The sequence below is a fragment of the Rhagoletis zephyria genome, unplaced genomic scaffold, assembly GCF_001687245.7.
Source record: "Rhagoletis zephyria isolate East Lansing unplaced genomic scaffold, Rhagoletis_zephyria_1.1 Rzeph_scaffold_00266, whole genome shotgun sequence".
NCBI lineage: Eukaryota > Metazoa > Arthropoda > Insecta > Diptera > Tephritidae > Rhagoletis > Rhagoletis zephyria.
In genome coordinates this window covers 159,040-172,683 of record NW_016157350.1, presented here as the reverse complement: position 1 = coordinate 172,683, position 13,644 = coordinate 159,040, and the positions used below count along the sequence as shown (strand labels likewise).

At 34.7% G+C, this 13,644-nt stretch overlaps 1 protein-coding gene across 4 annotated transcripts in view; it reads left to right on the top strand.

Moving 5' to 3' along the window:
- Nucleotides 1-13,644, top strand: part of LOC108358517 (mucin-12) — a 142,750-nt gene that overhangs the window by 54,941 nt on the left and 74,165 nt on the right. The window lies entirely within an intron of this gene.

Sequence of the window (13,644 nt, the reverse complement as noted above, 5' to 3'; positions counted from 1 at the left end):
CGGTTCCATAAATCCCGGCATTTGCTCTTTCTGTGCACCAACGTACATGCTTATCTAGGATTAAAAGTGTGAGCCCTTTGCCACATCATCGCTATCTAGGTACTTTCTGCCAAAACAGATCTCTTTAGTTATGAGGTCAGATATACCTCAAATTTTCAACTCGGGTGCCTTTCGCAGAATGCCTCCATGAAGCTTATTTATAATCAAGCAATCGTTGGAGAGTGGAATTTTCAATTCACTCGGCGCTACTGTTGCCTGACACACAAAAAGTCATGAAAAGGTCTCGTAAAAAATCCCGAAAGTAGCAAAGAAAATTTTGGTGGATGCAGAAAATTCTTTCAAGTCTTAAGGAAACTCAAAAAATCTCGATGAATTACCAATAAATCGTCGAAAATCCTCTGTTTGTATGTGTGAATGTGCAGCCTTTAAATTTGTTTATATTTATTAAAATTGAATATTATTTTAGAATAGAGCAAAGCAGGTATTTCTCTGTACATTCGAGCGTGAATTAATTTGTTTAATCGAATTTCATTCATTTTAATTGACTGAGTTCTACGAAAACAGATTCCAAATGAGAATGAATTTGGTAATAAAATCCATAAATGTATATGTATGTCTTTATAGCAAAAATTAAAAATCAAAAACAAACTATATAGTACAGATATTAAATCGAAAGCGCACACATTGATAAAACATTACAAAAGTGTGTTAATTAGAGCGTAGAAATACCTGCTGCATGTCGCGTGACAAAGCGGAAGGGTGGCGCAAGAGCGAGCGCAAATATACGAACTAGCAACAACTAACATTTAAGCAATGGAACAGACTAACAGACTCACTGACTCACTAACTGTCTAACTGCCTCCGGCGAATAACAAAACTCACTTTGCAAAAAACATTTTACATTCACTGCAAAACAACAAGCAACAACACTTGAAACTGTGTCAAAAAGCATGCAACATCGCGCGTAATAACGATGCCGTTTTGAGAAGCAATGATGATTGAGTGGCGCAGAATGACGTAGAAAAGATCTGTTGACAATCTGGATGATTGTCGCAATGATGTCGTCGCCCTCGGCAGTGAGGAAAAGGATGAAAAGGATTTGCGAATGACACATATTTACGAACTTTTACACTTACCAGGAAGTACATTCAAGCAGATGCCACAGTGAAACAAATAAGGCCGAAAAGCAGACCAAAACGAATTACACTCCCAGAAAGGGTGTTCAAGTTGAGATGACTGAAAAGCAAATTTTTGTTAAACTGCAAACTTTTTGATTTTGATTTTTAGTTATGGAATTGCATTCTATTGCGGTTTTCATCACATCTTATTTTAAGAATGCCATTTTTTATTTTTTGAAATTTAATAAAATCTCTATAAGTGGCAGCATTGGGGTGAGGTGAGTTGAGGTGAAGTGAGAGTAGTTGATGTGAGGTTAGTGGTGGTGAGATGAGGGCAGTTGAGGTGATTTGAAGTGAGCTGTGGTGATTTGAGGTGAAATTCGTTGAACAACTTAACAAAATATAACAGAAAATAACTTAACATTACATAACATAACTGCTGCTTAGCACTTTATTTAATTCAGTCTCAATATTATAGCATACATTTAGGAGGCATTTCCTCCTCATGTACACATATGACATTTGTATAAGTGTCAATTGTGAATTGATTTTTTAGTTTTATTTTAAACTTATTTAAAATCTGAGTAATTTTCTGCACTTCAGCTACAAAATACCTTGGTAATGATATATAATTTTTTATACCTTAGAAGTATAGTTTAGCTATAAAAGGCCTATTCTGCTTTGCTAATAAAAATTTTGTGACCGCTAAATGATGTTCCGGTTAGTTTTTAAATCGTTTTCGCATTCTCTGCACTCGTGAATTTTGTTACCATCTCATAAGCAGCAAAATATTGCCCCGTGAAATATGCAACACCAAAATTTCTACAAAACTTCATATGTATGATTTATTTTTTCACCGAGAATCAAATTTGAAAATAAATTTTTATGCAATATTACAAAAAAATAAAAATTATTTTTAATTTTTATCTTATAACTCCAAAATAACAATTATTACAACGTATTATTGTATTTTATGTCTTAGATGACAGTTATTGAAGACTTTTATTTACCTTGCAACACCTTGGTATTAAAAGGCGTTAGCTAACAGGCCTATTCGGCTTTTTACCGAACATTTTGTAACCCGGAAATTTTGTTACTGCAAATTGCAGGGACCGTAACAGTTACAAATTTTATAAAAAAATCGCTATTTAACAATTATTTTTTATTTTTATTTAATTACTCCTTAAGTAACCGTTATTTCTAACTTTTATTTTATAAATCTAAAATAACAAATATTTTTAATTTTTATCTAAATAATTGCCAATAACAGTTATTATTATTATTTTTTTTAATTAAATGTCTCAGATAACAGTTATCGAAGTCTTTTATTATTTTTTAAGAGTCTTTAACATTTTTCGTAGTTAAGAAGGTTTTGGGAAACAAAAGTTTACTACGACTTATACAAATGACTTTTATAAGTATGATTTAAAAAATAAAGGTCAGTGACTGGTTTTTATTTATGACTTTCATAAATAAAAGTCATCGATAATTGTTATCTGAGACATATAATTTGAGAATCAAAAATAACTGTTATTTGCAATTATTTAGATAAAAATCAAAGATAATTGTTAATTTGGTTCAAATATAAAATTAAATACCAGTATTTTATATGCGTTGCTTATGCCTGCGATTCTATATGGATTTGCCCAACGTTTCAACACGGCTTAGAAGTGTGACACCTTCTGGCGTCCTTATTGCAGGACCCTTTAGATATTTGCTTACGTATTTTTATGTATGCAGGTACTTATATCCCCATGAACATTTGTCTGTACTAAGTATGTACATTAGACTGCATCACAAAAAAAAAGTTGCGGGTTTTCCGCCGGGATTACAAAATGTATTATATTTTAAGACGTCCACCAAAATATTTCGGAAAAATATTAAGATTTAAGCGAGCTGGACCGATTTGAAAATACCTAAAGAAATGAAATTTTTTATGAATAAAAATATTTTCTTAAAGAACTTTTTGAAAAGGTCGCCTCAGATGACAAAACAGATTAGGCTTAAAAATCTGCATAAATATATTTTATTTTTCCACTATTTTTATTTATGTGCAAAAGAAGTCATTCGCGTCCCAATTTTTTTTTTTCAAAACCAACACATCTTAATTTAACTTTGAATGATGTTCGTTCATCCTACCTTTCTCTTTCATCCTTTGCATGAGTTTTGAAACAAAGAAATACAAAGGGTGAGAAAATCCCTTTCCAATGATACCTCACAAGTCTAAATCGGAAAAGTTTAGGTTCAGTTATTCAAGTTTTTCTTATACCAATCTTTGAAAAAAGTTAAAAAAAATAGCATCAAAAATCTCATTATTACGACCGGTTAAACCGGTTTATCATTTGAGTGGATTTCTTCAAAAAACATCTTTAAGCAATTATTTTTATTCATAAAAAACTTAATTTTTGGAAGTATTTTCAAATCGGTGCAGCTCGCTTAAATCTTAATATTTTTTCGAAATATTTTGGTGGACGTCTTAAAATATAATATATTTAATAATTCCAATGGAAAAACAGCACCGATTTTTTTTTTTGTTTGGGGAGTGATGCAGTCTAATGTACATATTCATATATATGTGCAGGATGTAGGTAAAATCCATCGCAGTTCTAAGTGAAATTGGAAAAGTTGGCCGCATTTGCAGTTGCCTGTCGGTGCTTTGATTTTGTTACACTTTGCGTTGCGTTTTTTTTTCTCAAACTCTCTCTGGTTTGCAAAACTATCTTAACCACAGTAATCAGGGGTGTGTGAATCTATTTTGATGACAGCTGCTAACTTACGAGCCTACAGCCATACATATGTACATTCGCATTAGTTTTCCCCCTTAAAAGTATGTGTGTACTTACCTTTTCAGTGTTTTTTTTTTCTTTAATTTCTGCCTTTGCGCGACCCACATTCAAAAGTTCTTCCTTCATCGCAAGTTAAGTTAGATTCAGTGCTCGAGTATTAGCAAAAATAAAATTAAAACTTATACATAGACACATACATACTTAGTACCATCGCGCATTGAACTGCAGCTCGTACAATAAATCGAAAAACTTGCTCTGCAACAAGACGCTTCAACTCCCATTAAATTCAATCATAATCACTTTACTCTGAATGCGAACGAGTTGTAAGGGAACACAAATAAGCACACATGCAGGCCCACGCACAGACATACTCCCGTGCTTTTAATTAAAGCTAAGCTAACATTATATACACACGAACATAGGCAACTTTTTTTCTCTTTTAACTTAGTAGAAAATTATTATGCAGGTACGCCAACAGCTATATCGTGTGTACGAATACATGCATACAATGGAATTTTTTTGCAAATTTCATTTTGCCTCATCACATCCTTTGACTCAAGCCCGAGATAAAACAATGAACTGCAATTAAAACTTTCACTAGTTGTGGAGTTCTTTTTTGAGCCATAGTAAAATTATGAATAGCGCACGCATACACATTAGAAAAAAATTCGCCCACACTCTCGAGTATTAAGTATTTTTGCGCGAACGTAGGGATCGCTTTTCACATTTTTCGTCATATATTAAACATATCTATGATATGTCAATGTTCATGTCTTGAGTAGAGATGTCGTTTTTAAATCGATTAAATCGAAGATCGATTAATCGAGCCCTTTCGATTAGATTTTTTGTCAATTTCTTAGTTCCGATACGATCCGTGAAGCGATCCAAAAAATTCTAGAGTCGACAAAACATTTTAGTATGCCGTTCTCTAGCTCATTGAATTTTTGGTGCAACCCTAAATATGTCAGGACTCGGCGTTGATTTTTAGCGATTTTTTTTTCTTGACGCTCATGCACATTTTCTTCCATGTAAAAAACAATTTCGAGCTGTGGAGGAAATGAGCGACATCTTCAGTGGAAAAAATTGCCAGAAATCAAAATTACACGCTATTAAACTAAAATGCAATGGCCTACTAAACTGCATTCTTAAATGTTTTCTAAAAAGTGTAATTAAGGAGTGAAATTTAGAGCTAGCAAAAACAAAAAAAAAATCATAAATTGTCCGTATTGCAAAAAAAAACTGTTTACATAAACTTTATTGGGCTAGTGTATGTATAAAACACATTTTAACATACCGCTTAGTTTTAGATAATTTTTTTTGAATTGTGTTAAAAAGACTTCTAGTGAATTTTCATATCGTTGGCCTAATTGAGAAAAACCTGATCTAACAGTTTAATTATTTACGGATTGTTAGCTACCTGATAGCTTTTGGATAAATGAAGATATTGAAACCGTTATGAATAATGTAAGTTTTAACAATTAATTACAATAAATGTCTGTAATTTCAGTGTTGGTCTGATCGGTGTGTTTTGTTTCTTTACACAAATTAAGTAAAATATATGAAACGATCTTGGGGAATCGATTTATTCCTGCATCGATTATTTTTACTTCGACTCGTACCGATTCAAAAATCGATTTCTTTTATTTCGATCTGACATCTCTAGTCTCGATGAGAAAGTTTGTATAACCTAAATTTCATTGACATCAGTTACCCCGTTCTAGTACTTATCAACCAAATCTCAGTTCCTACCAATCTAATGTACCACCCTAATGCCAGTGAATTAAGGTTTGCAAAAACAATAATTTCTGAGGAAGTACTTCGATTCGAAATCAATTTCGAATAGTTTTTTGGTAATTTTTTTTTTTATTTTTAAAATTTTTCTAAGTTTTTTGACTATTCTAGTAGAACTATTTTGAAAAAAAAAAATTATTGCCGCATGCTAGTGTCAACGAAAAACATAAAATGGCAACCCCTGGGGTTTCGACATTGCCTTACAAAAATATTTGAGACTTAGCAGCATACGGTGATCTTTTTTTGGTTACTTTAAAGGTAGTCTAATGCAACATAGTTAGAAGTTGTTCGTTTCCTTGAAGTAGATACGTCATAATCTAAAATATTTTTGTTTAAAATATTTCTGATGACATTTCCAAATTGCTGTTCAAAAGTTGTGTTCTCATTTCCACACTTTACCACTTGGCTGAGGAAATAAGAAAACAGCCGAAGTAAACGTCAAACCACAACTTAATTACTGCTTTAATCTCTCGTATTAAATTTGGCGAATATAATTTAAACATTTCTTTGAGCGTTTATAAATTTTTATCCACTGGAAACACACGAGAAAAATTTCAAAACCCCCTCTATCGAGTTTTTAACTTTTTAGTTACATATCTACATATAACGTTCTTCCAGCAAGCGTGCGATTTGTTAGCAAGCATAATAGGGTTGTCCAAAAAAGAATAAAGTCGGAGTTTTAATGCCTGCACCTAGTTCTATACCGAAAAAAATATCCCTCCTTTTTATTTTGAAATAAAAAAACATTCAGAGGCCGCTCAAAGCGCTCAAAGTTTTCCATTTTTTTATATGGGAAGAAAACAACTTTTCGTCGAAATGGTATAGAATTCTTGAATATTAATATTTTTCGATTGTTTCTCTTGACGAGACTTCCAATAATAATACCTAATTGTTTATTTAACTACTTATTTATAGTAACTATATTTTATAGATAAGTGTTAAAAAATGGTTAAATAAATAAATGGACATTAATATTGAAAGTCTCCTGTAGGGAACCAGAGTTTTCCGATCTAAAAATATTGATTTCCAAAAATTCTTACCATTTATATGAAAAGTTGTTTTCCCCCATATAAAATACATCAAAAACTCAATAAACATTTTTTCATTTCACAATAAAATTCCGACTTTATTTTTTTTTTTTACCACCCTAATGCCTATGTATGTGCGCACATTTTTTTATTTATGAATGCATAAATATTATTTTCATTGTTTGCCTTTGAAGTTAATTAGATTTGCAATGAAAAGTACACATGTCTGAAAATTTAAAGTATTAAGGAGAAGAAAAAAATAACTATTTCTCCTAGAGTTGTAATCTTTTCAAAATTATTCGGTACTCGCCATGAAAAAATGTATTTGTCAAATTATGCGAAATGTGCTCTCTTCGAAATTGCATATTAAATTTCTTTGCTTGGTCTTGTATGGTTAAATACTTTCCTTAGCAGAAAGCAGTTGCTGGCAATTGAATTAGACTGAGTATTTTTAATTTTGTCAATGTAAAAGCATCCAAAAAGTATTTTACATAAATATGTATGCTTATCAGTATCACAAGTTTTTTACTTCTTAATCCTTCTTAATTAAAACAGGTTTAGTGCCTTAACTAAATATGTAAGTTGACATAGGAAAATTTGTGTAGCACATCAAATATTTATACATCCTTATACTAAATTTTCACATAAATAAAATGCATTTATTCAAACATATAACATTTAATTAATTATTTATATTCTTTTCTTTTCAGGTAAGCTTTCGAGAAATGAAATTAAAAACTCAAATTTGTTGTAAATTTTTGTAAGTATTTTAATCTTTCATTTAATCCATTTACTATAACATACGGTGAGACAGTGAGAGCTTTCTCATTTTGAACCATAATTCTTAATATTTAATTTTGCAGTTGTGAGCAAAAATAAAATTGTGTATGTTGAACTGTTTCCTTTTTCTCCTTACTTCAGCAGCTTTTGTTTTCGTCCATGACCTGATTATCCGAAAGTAAATATTGGGAACTTCCCCATTGTTTTAGTAGCCTAATACACAGGAAGAAATAGCACAGGCATACCTTTGAAAAATTATTAGCATTATAATAACTTTTTACTGTGGCAATCTTTATTCAGTCTCCTTTATTGGCACTAAGCGTTTCTGACGGGGCAACTAGCGTCAAGTGCTTCTCCGTTAGGTTTTTCAAACGCTTAGTAGGCCTTTCTCTTTCTATTCCTCTATTACTACAAACACGTACAGCGTCGTGTATTTGCGGAACTGACTCGATTCGTACGACATATCGTGCTGAGCTTGGCTTAGAAGGGCATTTTAAAATGAAGAGAAATCAACCTTAACAAATCTCAGATCACTCTTGTCTGCTCACACGACATAGCAAGGTAGACGATGCCTGATTAAGAAGATATGTGCTCGATTGTGTTCGATGGAGCTAATCTGCACAAGGCTCTTAGCTCTTTAGGTTAAGCTATCCAAGCCCAGATGGATTCGTTTGCACTAGACTAGTATAACTACAAGGAGAAAAACATTTTAGGACAATTTTTTTTAAATAAGATAAAAGATGTATGTACCGAATGTACTATCAAATTACAAAAAGGCTGAAAAAGTACAAATTTACCTACTTTTCCATCACTGGTACCGATTTTCTTTCACCATAAGGCGCTGAAGGTACCTATTCTCTCCAGATGCTCATTGATATGCATAAAATTATAATTATAATTATATGTTCGCCACCCTGAAAGAACTAGCAAATATGATGAAAATATGTCATTTAGTAACCCTTGCGCACTATTGATTTTGATATTCAAGATAGAGGCAAATCCAACCACAAATGATCATTCAACTACCGCAATTAATTCTGTGAAATTCACAATCAAATTTCTACAACATCGACTTCCTGTATCCTTTGAATCCCACTACTGTAATTTTTCGCATAAAAAGTCCTTAAAAGGTCTTAGTAGACATATCTACTATCTACTCAGCCCCTTAGTTGCATATTTTGAGACATTTAGAATTTTGGACTTTTTGCCACTCTCAGACTACTGTGCGCCTAACAAATGCCACTTTTATGTGGTTTAATACTATTTTCCCACGGCATCCTGAATTACTTTGTTCGCTCCCCCAATTACGATCGCGAATTACCCCATTCCCACGGGCACATTCTTAATTCGATTTGACAGTTCTCTGTCTCTGTAGGTTGTTCCTAAAAATTTATAAGTTCCCGTATTAAATTAGGTATATACTCATTTATATACTTTACTTTTCGTACTCAGAAAAATGCAAGTTTTGATTTATGAGCTAGTTTAGATAAATTTCCGATAAAAATTAGAGACGGCACCGATTTGTTCGTAATTCGTATGGTAATTGGATCTGAATTACCAACAAATGAGGTAATTCGCTCTCAAAATTTTATATGGCGAATTACGTAATTCGAAGGTTAATTGGCGTGCGAATGACGAATGAGAGAGCGAACTACGTAATTGGGGTGCCGTGGGAAAGTCGTATAATATGGCCGCATGTTGCATGCATGTCAAATCATTTGCGCTGGTGCGTAGTTTCGAGACTGTGTAACACTACAATTTATTAGCTTACTACACCCTCAACTATGTACCCACCAAATGATGGTTGCAACCAATGTACATACTTACTTATATAAAAAGTTTGTTAAACAAATGAACAACTGCATAGTTGCGTCATTTTAGTTTGAATAAATGAATGACAATCAGTTGCTGGGATGAAATTATAAAGCCGTATAGCATAGTAGTTAGGGATCGGAATGAAACTGCGGATTTGCCTGCCAGGCGAAGGTATTAACGCACGCTACTTACTTATGTATACATGTATGTGCATGTAGTATGTGTGTGTGTGCATTTGGCGCGTAAGCAAATTAGAATAGGAAATCACATCCGTTTGCAAATAAACGAAAACCGCACGAAACAGTCAGGGAACCAACCAGCAAGCTATGATAGATCTGCGCATAACAGCAGCTCATTTCATTTCAATTAGCGCAACGCTAATATGGCGAACGCCCATTCAGTTGACACAATAACATTGCGATGGAATTACAACGATAGGACAATGATCATAGGCAATCTCTAAAGTTGCTAGGGGTTTAACAAGTAATGGGTTGATATCGAGTTAGCGCGGGTTAGTGAGAGACTATGACTAGTTAAGAAATGAATTGTATTCTATGATTTTTGGAAAACTCTATTCTTTAGACCTATTTAAATACATGGGTTTGTAGCTTAAGAAGTAAAGGAAATAAAATATTTTAGTTTAAAATTCCTTACCTTCCAATAACTGAAGGGTTTTTTTAAGGTTACTTGCGCTGGTAACTGAGCCAATAGTAGTACAATATAATATGATGACTTTTGATAACGTCTCTTACGTATGTATGTAAATAACAGATACGTATTTGTTATTGCAAGTTGATAAAGGAAATTTCTTTATCTGCGCCTGTAGCGCAAGATGGTTTCTCATTGGTTCACATATTTTGAAATGGCTTTAGTTTTGCACCAACAGATTTTTCAATTAAATTTTGTATTTCCTGCAGTCGTACGCCCAACCAGAATTGCAGCGGATGTCTTTGCATTCAATTGGCTCGTTGCATTTGTCACATAAGAGTCGTACCACCGCTACAGTCGCATGCCAAAGCATTGCACAACATGCCCATGCTCACTGCAATTGCTACACCAGCCAGCAGTCAGCGATGGGAGTAGCAGCAGGATTCGAGCAATTATTGCTGTTGTCACAAAGTAGAAATGCCTTCGACAATCGACAGCAAATGGCAAAATTGTCTGCAAATACACACGTATGTATGCATGCACGTACATATATACTTATATGTATGTATGAATTTGCGTTGTGTTTGTTCAGTTGCTGCTCACATAAATCACTGATTTGCCATGATTTGGTGTGGTGAGACTCCGGTTTTCCATGGCATTTTCAGTTTAACTTTTTTTTAAATTATCCCTACACATACAAACATACATACATACATGTATTTGGAGTGATATGCAAGCATCCAATGTGTAGGCTTGTTCTTACATATGTACATATGTATGTGTTTGCTTGTAGCCTGTTAGTGGGTGTGTCTGCAAACATAATTGCAAGCAATTCGAGCAATTATTATCCTTTATAAGCCCAAAGCAATTAAAACTCCATTATCAGCTCATTTATGTGGAGTCTATGCGCTTTTTGCTTCTTTGATGCAGTCATACGTACATATATGTAGATATAAGTAACTAGCGCATGATTATACTGTAAAAGAAAATTACATTGAAATAAAAGGCATCCTTCCGGCGTAAAATCATGGTTTTTTGTGTAGTGCCTCGCTATTGAAAAATATTCTTTAACTCTTGGTTATAATTGGGATGCCTCGGGCATCTGATTCATTTCGCTCACCACAATCCAAACGCTTTTTATTTGGGCATAAATATGTTTGAGTGAATTTCACAACACTTACAAAAATATAGAGGAATTCATTTGCTGTAATAAAACTGAAATTGAGACTCATCATCCAAGCTTTTTACATATCGTGGATTTTTTTGTGTAAAATACGTCTCTTCTCCTTCTTTCTTGATGCTAAAGCCGTGTGTCAGTTTGTGGCAGGACAAAAAAATCTCCTAAACTGTCGCTTTTTATGAAGTTTCGCTGGTTATTCAAAAACAGGTCCTACTGCACCTACTTAGTACTTTGTGTTCGCCGAGAAAGGTTCTGCATTTTAATTGCTTACCCAGCCCAAAGTAGCAACTGATGACAAGAATTATATCCCGCTAGATCTTCAGGCTGACAGTTGGTTGGTTGGTAGCAACGTCGTTTATAGCATCATTTCGATAAGCTTTCTCTGGGATCCTTGATTTTTTTCTGATCTTATTATTCGGATCTTTCGATGAATCTATTTAGGTCAGTAATGGTGCATTTGGAGATCTCCCTAAGATTTTGAATGGACAAACTCTCGAGTGTGTCATGCCTTATTCGTGCCAATGCGGGGCACTCGCAAAGATAGTGTAGGATCGTTTCCTTAATTCCCTCAAGCTCACAGCTACGGCATCGTGGATTGTACGGAAGGCCCATTTTAGCCGCATGTTCGCCAATGGGCTAATGCCCCGTTATCGTGGCTGTTAACTTGACTTTATCTTTCCATATGTTCCTCGCAGTTTTGCAAGTTTTAAGGTTGTTCCAACGTGCGTATTGCAATTGCACTTCCCTTTTGATGAGTCCGAGTGGACAGTTTATTGTCTATGCTTCGGATTCATAAAGAGATGGTTCGGCCTTAACCAACTCGTCAGCCCTTTCATTTCCATGTAGGTTCCTTTGGCCGGGAGACGGATAAGAATAATGTATATTAACTCGGCCGTCGAGCTTAGCGCACATTTGCCATCTCTCACTGTTTTGGACTTTGGTGAGGCAAGTGCTAGAAATTCCGCTCAGCTATCTGAGAAGATGTATGCTTTTCGCACTCCTGGAAAGAGGCTGTCCTCTCTAATTCTTGACAGACCCTTTTGATTCCCAGTACTTCCGCTCTGAAGATACTAACAAATTTCGGTAGTTGGAACGTGGAATGCGTTGTTCCGTCAGTATAGATTTTAGTGGAATTCTCCTCGACTATCCTGCCCCTACTCCAATCCCGTCTAGAAGGAAACTTCACCTAAATTTTTTTCTTGAAGTCTGTCGTAGGAGGTATAAAACCTGATTGTTTCCCTGATTAGATAAGCTTGTCAAAAGTGCCACTCTAACTGTGCTGCAGCGCCCTCCAGTAGCCTGACTCTTTGAGCCGGATTTCCGAGGACGCAGCAGTTTCGCGGATTTGTTGCCCATCCGCTATTTTTGTGGTGGTAATTTGTCTTAATCTAGTTCACAATAGACCAACCTCTTTTTAATTTGTCTCCAAGCTGGAGAGTGCTGCGCTTACGAGCCTGGTGTTGAGATCCACGGAGTCAATGTCATCCAGTAACATTGTGTTTTGTTTTATAGTGCCGCCCCTATTCATATTGGAAGCTCATATTAGGCTTACCTACATCAAATTGAACGCCAGTGAGTAGGCTTGTCTAAAACCTCGCTTGGTATCTAACGGCAAGAAGATGTCCTTCCCGATTTATATGGAGCCAAAGGCTGTCTTACCGCTACTCTACATTGCCGAATTAGTTTTAAGGGGAACCCAAACTTAGCTCTGGCTTCGTATAAATAGCTTCTTTGTTTGCCCTCAAAAGCGGTTTTAATTTCTAGCCTGCAGCCACACGTCGTCGAAAGGACTCTATAAGCAACGCTAAGAAGGCTTACCCCGGGGTAATTAGCGCAAGCAGCTGGACCTTCTTCCTGTGAACAGGGCCAAGGGTACTACGATTCCAGCCTTCGGGTGTGGACTAATCAAACCGATGCACGCTTAACAGCTCTTCAAATGTACAATCGGCTTATCGTCGCCAGTTCTGAATAGTTTAGCTGGTGAGCCGTCGACTTCAGGGGAATTGTTGACTTTAAGCCATATTATTGCTATTCTCGTCTTGGTCAAATGGAATTATGTCTGCATAGTCTCTATGAATTGGTCTGGGACGTTTCAAAGCGTTAAGAACTATTCCCTCCATATTTTCGGTCTACTCCGGACGTCCTTTAAAAGATTTCCGCCTTCGTATCTGCAAGAAGTAGTCTCCCGTTTTGAAACTTGAAAATTTGGTTAAAAAAAAAATATTAAAAAAAGATTACAATAACCTGTTGATTACTCTCAATCAGCACGTCCGTGTGCAGGGAAAATGGTCATAAGTATATTAATTTAAGGCCACTTACACAAAACTCTATAAATTAATTAATAACTTCTGTGAAAGTAAATTCACACAAGCGAGCAAATTGAGTAATAAGTATTTGCATACACAAGCAGACATTAGGATGCCTAGTACTCCATAAAAAAAAATTGGGCTATTTGTTATAAACTTGGCAAAATTCAATAAATTTAATTCTGATTTAAC